This window comes from Sinocyclocheilus anshuiensis, unplaced genomic scaffold (assembly GCF_001515605.1).
Source record: "Sinocyclocheilus anshuiensis isolate Anshui unplaced genomic scaffold, SAMN03320099.WGS_v1.1 scaffold207, whole genome shotgun sequence".
Classification (NCBI taxonomy): domain Eukaryota; kingdom Metazoa; phylum Chordata; class Actinopteri; order Cypriniformes; family Cyprinidae; genus Sinocyclocheilus; species Sinocyclocheilus anshuiensis.
The window spans coordinates 5,036,759-5,047,212 of NW_015551045.1; the positions used below are offsets into that span (position 1 = coordinate 5,036,759).

The 10,454-nt window shown below is 36.6% G+C and overlaps 1 protein-coding gene across 4 annotated transcripts in view; it reads right to left on the reverse strand.

Moving 5' to 3' along the window:
* The window catches only part of LOC107661735 (transcription factor COE1), a 155,970-nt gene that overhangs the window by 17,362 nt on the left and 128,154 nt on the right, over window positions 1-10,454 (reverse strand). The window lies entirely within an intron of this gene.

Genomic DNA, 10,454 nt, shown 5'->3' on the forward strand with positions numbered 1-10,454 from the left:
AAATATATTAATTATATAAAAAAAAGGATAAAATAATTATATAAATTCATATTTAAAATTGTATATTAATAAATATGATATTTTGTTATTATTAATATTATATTATATTATATTACATTAATATTTACTATATTATATTATATCTTAAATTCTTTATTAAATCTAATAAATAAATAGCAAAAATTACTTTTTCATTGTGCAAAGCATTTACTGTAACATACAGTGGAACATTACATGAAAGATGTTACAGAGTCATCCTATATTCGTCTTATATTCATAACAGCTTGTGTTTTACAGGTGCCAAGTTGTTTGCTGTCCTCTGTGTTTTGGTTAGCATGTGGTTCAGTGTTCATGGGATCCAAAAATGGCATCTGATTAAGCCCAAAATATGTATGTATTTCAAAACGTTCATACATAACATGAGTGTCTGGTCCCAAGGCTGTTGAAGGATGGATGTGTGAGAAGAAAGAGAGAAAAGAGGAAGAGAGAAAGAGAGAGTGGTTTGGACAGTTTGAGTGTGAGGGAGTGTTAGGGGCTGCTGGGGCATGAAACGTAGGTACTTTCCTGTCGGTTGGAGCAGATGGTTAAGATACTGTAAATTCTGTTTAAGTTATATTGAAGTTAGCGCCTGGCAATTAAGAACATGTAGGTTATATAGGTTATATAACATATAATGATGTAATGAAGTGCTGCTGTTCACAGTTATTACAGCAATAAATGACCTTTCGTTATACAGTTCCTCGGAAATGTTGGTTGATAATATCTAATTAATCTAAAAACCTGTCTGGATGAAGGAGAAAGAAAGTTGGCGTGTGTGTGTATTTCTGTGTGCGGGCATCTGTTAATAAAGTGATATGGAGATGGATGAGTCAGTGCGCTCTCAAACACATTCACATGCTTGTATGTGTCAGGAGCACTTCACTCCTCTCTTATTGCCATTGATTTCTACATTGTATCCAATCCTCTCACTCAGCCTAGGGAAAGCATTCACTTACCGAGAGGCCCAGAGGTCGACAGAGAGGCAGAGAGAGAGAGAGAGAGAGAGAGAGAGAGAGAGGTGCGGGTACAAATGGGTTCTCAAGATGTGTGGAGAAAGATAAAACATTAGGATTTGTTTTTCACTAGGAATTGTCTTAATGAATTGATATCTTGGTACCAATCACAATGAAATAATATTTTGCATCTAATCTAATGTCATTCATGCATTTTAAAGTGTGATTGTGTATTCAAACACTTTTTGTGGGCCACTACACCAAAAGAGTTAGAAATGTCAAGCAATGTATTTATGATTAATTGTGCATGAACAACTACAGTAGATAAATGTAATGCAATATAATATAATATAATATAATATAACCCCATTTTGTAATAACTTAAACAAACAATAGCAACAATGACGTCAATCACAAACATATATTATATTATATTATATTATATTATATTATATTATATTATATTATATTATTTAAATACTTTATTCAATAGAAATAATTTATTAAATATATGATAATATGCACCAAGAGATGCATGTAATTATTGAATTACATGCATTATTGAATTATTGAATAATTGCATTAATTATTTTTTTTTTCAATGTATATTATATTATTTTATATTAAAACTTTTTGTGACACTTATTCATCAAATTATGCATTAATAAATAAATATCCAGCATTTTTAAGTGTGACTTTCAAACTTGTGGGGTCACTGTGTGCCTGCTCATTAAAATAAATAAATAAATAAATGATCATATGTATGAAGTGACACTAAAGTAGTATCACTAAATACATACATACATGCATACTGTACATACAATGGCAATCATGCATTCTTAAACCACAATATTTCTTGAGTCACGTTCCAAACGCCTTTAGAAAAATAACCCTAGTCCAAACTGTGTTTTTGAAGAAGCTGTTTCTTATGAAAGAACCTTTCGTCCACTTTCAACACAGGCTGATACTGCGGGTCATTGTGTCCCTCAAGAGTATATGAGTTTCCAATTTGATATACTTTTTGATTTGGTCACCACATCCTCTAACACTCACTTAAAAGAACACAAAGATATCAAGGGCATTGAGACATATAAAGTCAGTTTCTAAAGAGGAAAGAATCCTTCAAGTGTCTAACAAGGAACAAACTCGAGAGAAGGAGAATGAAGCTCTTCAACTATTTAAATATCTCTACTGTACGAAAAGTTCTCTTCCCAAAATGGGGAAGTGGGATTGTTGTTGGCCTAACTTTTCACTGTAGTCAAGTGCAGTATTCACTACATGCGAAACAAGTGCTAACCACACGGTTAGTATTTATAGCTTGGCCTAACTCCACTTCTTCAAACTGTTTTATTGTTTTCCTCGTATTAATACCACATGGCATCAATTTGCAAAGGGATGTTGGTTTATAGCTCTCCCTTGGTAACTTTAGCGGTTAAATAGCCAAAAATAGCCTAAGTGAGAGAAGTATCTAACTGTGCTACTAGCTAATTTAGCGGCCTAAAATGTTTCAGAAGGGAGTTGTTAAAAAAAATATCGGTTTGAACGTGCTAGCATGGTGAAGGCAAACAATCTGCTGCAGTATATATCATATATCTACCTGGTCTAATATATCTGAACTTAATGGATTTGTAAGAAATTTGGATGTTAACCAAACCAAACAGAGATTATCATGAGCCTCTGCAAACATTGTCTACTAGCGTCCACAAAGAGAAAGCAGGATCGATGAATAGTGCCACTGCCGCAACATCTGTGAGCTGTCAGCACAAAACTATTGGCTGATACTGTCCCACTGATATGAACATCATTGACAATAAATTAATGAGCAAATATACCCCCACCCTGTGCGTATCACTTATTTCTATCCCTCGCTCTCTGAGAAGAATCTCTTGCAATCACAGAGATCAATTCTTATTGAAATTTCATGAGGGCAGATCCAGGCCTCATCATATTTCACTATAATGACCTAGACGATGGTATGTTGTGAGTAGACGGACAGTGTGGAAAGAGGAGACAGGGAAGCATGAGGTAAGTCCTCATTTAATTTGAGCATAGTAAAGTGGCGTGATGGGTAGTAGTTGGGTACGTAATTGCCTATTGCACATACACTCACTCTACAGTCGAGCCAAACCCACACAAAATCCAATAGATTCATTCAATTCATTGATTCAATAGATCTTAAAAGTGATTTGTGAAGGAATTGCTTTTTTGTCCGTTGAGTTGTTGCCTTACTTCCCATGTTAAAGGGACAGTTCGCCCTAAAATGAAAATTCTGTCATTCATTACTCACCTTCGGAACACAAATAATTATGAACATAATTGTTCATCTTCGGAACACAAATTAAGGCCCTGTTTACATTAGTGCATTTTCATTTTAAAACCTTGTCTACACTGGCGTTTTCACTGCGTTTCAGAAACGATCTCCGTCTACACTACACAGCCGAAAACGCTTGTCACATGACCATTTATGCAGGTACAACCATAGATATGTAGAGGTAGATGCCCTATTATTTAGATTGCGGATGCGTCTGTGTGCTTGGAGCCGTCGAATGGGGAATCTACCTATACATATACAACTATGAGCATGATGTTATCGTTTACACGGTCGTCAAGGATACGCAGAGCGAATGTGGGCAGCAACGCCATCGTTTTCAAAAGTCTCCGTTTTGCACCGTTTACACTGAAATGCAACCCCGGCGTTTTCAAACTAAAACAGGGTCTGCAGCATTTTCTAAAGTCTCCATTTTTCAGGGTCGAAAACGCCGGAGTAGTGTAAACGATAGGCGTAACCGTAGCAAAAGTTATGCGTTTTAAAACAAAAACGCACTAGTGTAAATGTAGCCTAAGATGTCTATGGAGGGTCAGTAAGCTCTTGGATTTCTTAATTTGTGTTTTGAAGATGAAAGAAGGACTTAGGGGTTTGGAAAAATAACATGTAGATGGGTAATTCATGACAGAATTTAAATTTTTGGGTGAACTATCCCTTTAAGTATTGTTTTTTAGCATTCTTTTTTAAAACGTTCAAATAAAACTGAGTCTTTAAATAAAATGATAAATATAATCGAATTGAACGCATCAAATAAGGCAAATCGAATTAAAGAATCAAATATATAACAGAATCAATTTTATTTTAGAACCAGTGCTTGAATCAAATCAAAACAAAATCGAATTCAGCGTTATTGAGTCAAAGCGTATTAATCAGATCTATAATTGAATCAAATTCAAACAAACTGAATCTAGCTAAATAAAAGCAAATGGAACATTATCGAATCAAAGTAAATTAATCAAATACATAACCAAATCAATTCTATTCAAGAACCACCAGACCAGGCACTCTAGCAGCACTAACATGGTATATTTTAGATTGTCTTTCACTAAAACATTCTTTTTAAAGTGTTTGAATCAAATCAAACAAATTGAATTAAACAAAAATCATTGAATGAAATCAAATTGATAGAATAACAGCTAGAAAATAAATGATTGTATTCCACAACCACCAGGTCCAGTGGTGTGTCAGTAGGGATGGGTATCGTTAAGGTTTTAACGGTATTACTACTCTTACCGATACTGCTTATCGATTCGGTACTTTAACGGTATTCTTACTGGTACTTTTTGTTTTTATATATATATATAGTATATGACAAATTAAGAGCTGAATTAACATTGCTTTATATTCTGAAATGTAAGATAAATATTTAATGAAATGAATATAAAACATCAATTTGTAAATGCACCAGTGTGCAGGCATGTTTAGTGTTTTATACTGTACATAAGACGAGATACAGTAAGAACATGAACAAAGAAGCAAAGTAAAACAAACTGACAAATACAATAAAATAAATATACAAATGAAATGAAATAAACAGTGCTTTCATTTTTCCATGAAGGTCTACTAACATTACTGTTCAGGTAAGTAATTACAAGTAATTAAGTATTACAAGTAAGTTAAGTAATTACAGTTTTCACTGTATGTATTGATAGAATAATACTTATTAAAGCTATAACGTAATTCAGATTAAGAGCTGTGAGCGATTTTGTCTTTGCATTTTGTTGTTTGATTAACTGATGGACCAAGCGCCAGTCTGCCACTTTAAGACAATATACTGACACACATCGGATTTTCTCCCAACTGTTCTCGTCCACTTAAGACATAAAATGTGTTTAATTAAATACTCTCCAAGCCGGCCATTTTGACATATTTTGTGTATTTCATCATTTGGACGCGCCCGAAGCTCAAAGTGTAATTAGCTTGTCCGTTTTGGAGCGCGTCGCGTGCACACATTTCGGCATGGGGAGCGTCTCTTGTGCGGATTGTGCTTTCAGCGTTTTATTATCAAACATGTCCCGCAATTTAGCAGCAATAAAGACGGCATCATACAACAATCGTGGCTATAATCCTTAGAAGCCAAAATCTAAATAAAATTTAAAAAATTGCTTAATAAAACAGCCACAGGCCTAAAGTGTAAGCAGACGTTTGAATGTTTAGTTCTCTCCTCTATCATAATTAAGCAGGGCTTTCATGTTGCGTGTGCTGAAGCTCTTCCGCACGAGCGTGATCTCGCTTCTGAGTTGCGAATAGCAAAAATGCATCATAGACAAATGTTTGAATATTATTGCATATAAAAACAGCTGGCGACTCTGGTGAGATAGAATTAGCAAGACAATGTATCTATAGCAATAATAAATGCATGTGTGTTTTCTTAATTTATCCAGTACTGATAGCAGAACCGTTAACGTCAGAGCTTATCGATACTCCGATCTTTCATAATTTAGCCCCGGGACCAATTAAATACCGGGTTTCGGTACCCATCCCTATGTGTCAGCACTATGATATGGATCATCTTTCACTAAAAATGTTTCAAAACAAACTCAATTTAAATGAACAAATCCAAATCAATGAATTAAAAATCAATTGATATAAAATAATTGATTACGTTCTATAACGAGTAGACCGTGAGCTCTGCCAGAACTATCTGTATTGATCCCTAAAAAATTCAAACCCAAATTTACCGAATCGGACTGAACTTGATTCTAGAACCAGCAGGTCCAGTGCTCTAGCAACCATGACGCACAAGTTGTCTTTCACTAAAACGATGTTTTTCAAGAACATTCGAATTGAATCAGACAAAATAGGATCAAATTGAAAGTTATCCACTCAAATCAATAACAATACCGAATCTGTTCTTGGAACAAACAGGTCTGTGGCTCTGACAGCACTAAGACTGTATGGATCATCTTTAACTAAAACTCCTATCCTTTTCCTGCTATAGTACTGCAGTAATGAGCAAGGGAATGTCATCACTTCCCTCCCACTTCATCCCAGAGGGTGCATGTATTCACTCCCCCCCCCCTTCAGGTACGAGCTGAAGGCAAGAGCTCTGGGGGATCAATACCCATGGCAGTGGAGCGTTCAATACCTCTGAATTATTGCTTCATTCTTCCCCCTTTATTATAGATGAGTTATTTTTTCCAAGCCACACCACTTTAAGATCAATAGAGAACAATATTATTCTTGTCTTTCCCCCCTCTCTTATTCTACCACACTTTTTTCTTTCTAATGTTGCATCTTTATGATACAAAACAACTGGTGGTAAAAGAGATGTTGGAGGCAGGTGAAGAGGAGGTGCTGCTGAAGTAGGCTTTCTTTACAGAATGAAGGAAATGTTTCTTTGCATGAGAGAACTATACACAAATATATAACATGCAGTGTGTCGTATTTTAGACTAGAGCAGTTTTTCTCATTACTTTGAGAAACCCTAAACCACTCTTGTGTTTTTTTCTGCTTGGTGTGCTGACTAATAGCGTATTTCCATTGTGCTCTTGTTTTCACTGAGGCTGTGTTATATAATAAAGCCTCAAAACTCGTCCTTTGGGGTCTTGTTAGCAGTGTGTGTGTTGGTGTGTGTGATTCATCTACAGTGCTACTAGCCATTGTGACTGCTGCAGAGCGGTCATATCTGGCTGCAGTCCGATCTTGCAGTGACCTGGAATTGCCTGTAATCTAATTGGAGGTGCTCGTCCCTTCCGACAATAAAGCATTAAGTTGGCAGCAGTAGATCCCGCAGAATTTTTTACGTCACCAATTACTGCCTGTCTAGCGAGCAGAAATGCTAGCAGAAAAGGCGCTTCGCTATTAAGAGGCGATATTTGGTTAAAATGATTGTAAAATAAAAATTAACTCATGCTTTGAGTCACCAATGAAACTTCCATTCTGTTTTCTACTATACTTCCCATAGTGCCGTTTTATGGGATGCTAGTAGAATTTTCAGCTATATTATCAGAAAGCAAAATCAACGTGTTATAGAAATGGACCATATTTATCATTATCTATTTAAATTACATTTAAATCTAATTAAAAAACTGAAATATATTAATATAATATACAATTACATAACAATATAATAATACAAATTTAAAATAGGAAAGTTATTTTAATTTACATGAATTTTACTCACTAATCATTTGTTATTCCAAAGAATATCTTCCATTAAAATGTAACAAGTTGCTCCAGTTCTACAACAACACTTTGTTTTGATGTTTTAACCAATCACATTATTTTTCAAACACAAGGCCTTTCCGTCTCAGATCTGTTTCCCTGCGATTCTTGTGAATGTTACGGCAGTTCCATAGGCAGGATTTGTCTCTGTTGCTCCTATGGTTTATCGATTGCCACTTTGCACTTCCTCCTAACAAACACACGCCGCTGACATTCAGTTTTAGAAGTGACACAGAACCTACACTGTCAATTATATGAGATGTATTAGTTTGTCCCCAGGGATCTGTATATGGTGTCCAGTACAACAGAAACACCAGGATGAGAGAGAGACAGACAGACAGAGAAACAGACAACCCTGCAGAAAAACTAGCTTAAACCAGACTAAAGTGGTTTGCTGGTCTTAGCTGTTAGGTATAGGGATGCAGAGAGGTATTACAATTCCGGAGTGTCTATTTACACTAAGTGAAAATAGCCCGCCTTGTTGGCAGAAGCTATTTACACTAACTCGGCCCACCAACATGTGATTGGGCTAGTCAACACTATAAAAGATGATCATCTAACAACAGCTCCATGGTGTAGATCAGTGATCCTCAAATCTGGCTCGCGAGATCCACTTTCCTGCAGAGTTTAGCTCTACCCTAATCAAACTTTTAGATTTGTTTGATTATAACCACTGATTTCTAGTCGTGTCCTCTTTTGGAAGGCCAAACAAAGTAGTTTTGCTTTCACAACGAAACACACGGCGGGCTAGAGTGAGCGGAGGCCGGTTTGAGTGAGTGCCAGCGGGCGGGCTAGAGTGAGCGGAGTTGGGCGGGCTTGAGAACGGTGCGGCCGGCAGATTCGACGAAGGATTACAATTTAATAAAAACGTTAGAAATTGATAATTATGTAACGTTACCTTTCCAAGGTTATTCAAACGGCGAATAAATTATAGAAAGTGACATTATCACTAACATTGATCTATCGTGAGTTTAAGCACTCTCAAAAAAACAAAACTATCGTTATAATCACTGAAGCTGTATACACTGTGAAATGTCTAAGCCTTCCCCAGCCTTACACACGCTCCGCCTATGGTGCCTTCTTTTTATATATATACGTGCCTTTCTTTAAATTCTTTTTAATTATGCTGTACTTCATCTAGCTGTTTAACAAAAGAATGTGTTCTGTTTTATAACTTTATTGTACTACAAAAAATCTAAAACAAAGCTTGACCTGTATTTTCGTGTAAAGCACAGGCCAAAAGCACTTTCTTGTGTCATCGTCTGCAAGACCTTATGTTCAACTTATGTTCTTGTTGTGGTTGACTGATTTAGACATTTATGGATTCCGACTTCAGTTGTAGTTTCCAGGTAGCCATTGATTAATGCCCGGCCAGAGCCTGGCGGGAGGCGTCCGTGGCTTTGCCTGTATTGATTCAATTAGTTCTGAGGGTTTGCTAGTGTTCTATGCAAATCGCCTTTGCTAGCGGCCTCAGCTAACAGAGACTGATTAGCATCGCCAGCTGTCTGCTGGGTACTTCTAATACCCATGCCAGCTGCCATTTTTGTGTGCCAGTTGCTTAACGTCGGTGATGCCCCGAAAGGTGCCAACTTGAGTTCATTTTCAAGAGTAAGGTACATGATTATTTCAAAAAGCTGAAGGTTACCTGTAGCACAGCTATAAGTTTGAAGATTTACACTCAAAGGCATGAATTTCACTACATTTGCTTCTGTTTCCAAAGATTTTCTGCCCGGTGTCTGAGAGAAATGTCTGATATACTCGTAGCAGTGGGTGAAAGAAATAAAATAATAAATGCGCCATCTGTGTCTTCCTTTCAGTGTCACTGGTTGCCACCTACAACTCTGATACCATGTCTATCGTGGCACTTAACTTCCCTCTCCCTTCCTCACTGGAACGAGTTGGTCGCCCTCTCATAAGATCCATCTGTGCACCAGATCAGCTATTTTTCTCTTTTAATTCGCCTTTGATTTAGAATCACTTTCAAGTGTGTCCTCTTGTTTGTGTGGGTGTGCGTGATGAATTAACACCAGCGAGGAAGTACAAACAAAAAGCAACATAAAAAAATAACCATGAAATTAGGCAGTGAGCTGACCTTTGACCTCATGGATGAAATAGGCATTGATCAGGTTGGGGTATGTGGTAACACCAAAGCGCCATCACATTGCCTCACGAACACTGGAGTAACTGATGACAAAAGGCCAGCTTTTTTTATATATATATATATATATATATATATATATATATGAAGAGCTCATTTGCAAAAACCGATAAACGCCAACCGATAAACGCTAAATGCAGTGCATTATTCTCCACATATAGCGCGATCTAAACCCTAAACACGTTTTGTCAAAAAAGCCGGTTTTGTCCACTTTCAAGGCATCACAAGTTCACGTTTTACTGCAGAATCCGACAAGCGGCCTTGTTGTTTTTGAACAGAAGCCGATAAGTCAATTTTAGCGAATCAGCGCGCTGTATTCAGGTCAGGTGGCAAGGCTACTTTGAAAAGACACGCTAGCTGAGAGGAGTTTCGTCAAAGCTGGCTAAAAGTGATCGAGGATCATTTTGACGAACTTGAACCTGTGATATCTTCTTCAGGCGAAAAAGGAAAATAAAAGCTGAAAGGTTTTCACGGAAGCTTGCAAAAGCAGCGCGTTACAACGGTGAGGGAAATGCTCCGTTTATTGCGTGTAATCACATCCAAACAGTTTATGATCACAACAGCAACGTTTGTCAGGCGTCTACATTGTCATCTGAGGAGATTTCAAAGATTAAACCAGTGTTTTTTTAAACTCTAAAACATGAAATGTGGAGTTATCTGCTTTTGCTATACAACAAACCTTTAATATGTAAAAAAAACCATACTTTCAATGAACTTTAATTTTGTAAATGACCTGTATTTGTTTAAGTTATTATTACTTAATCAAAACAACCCAACTGCAGTTTGATTGATATTACTTGGAATGCGCAAT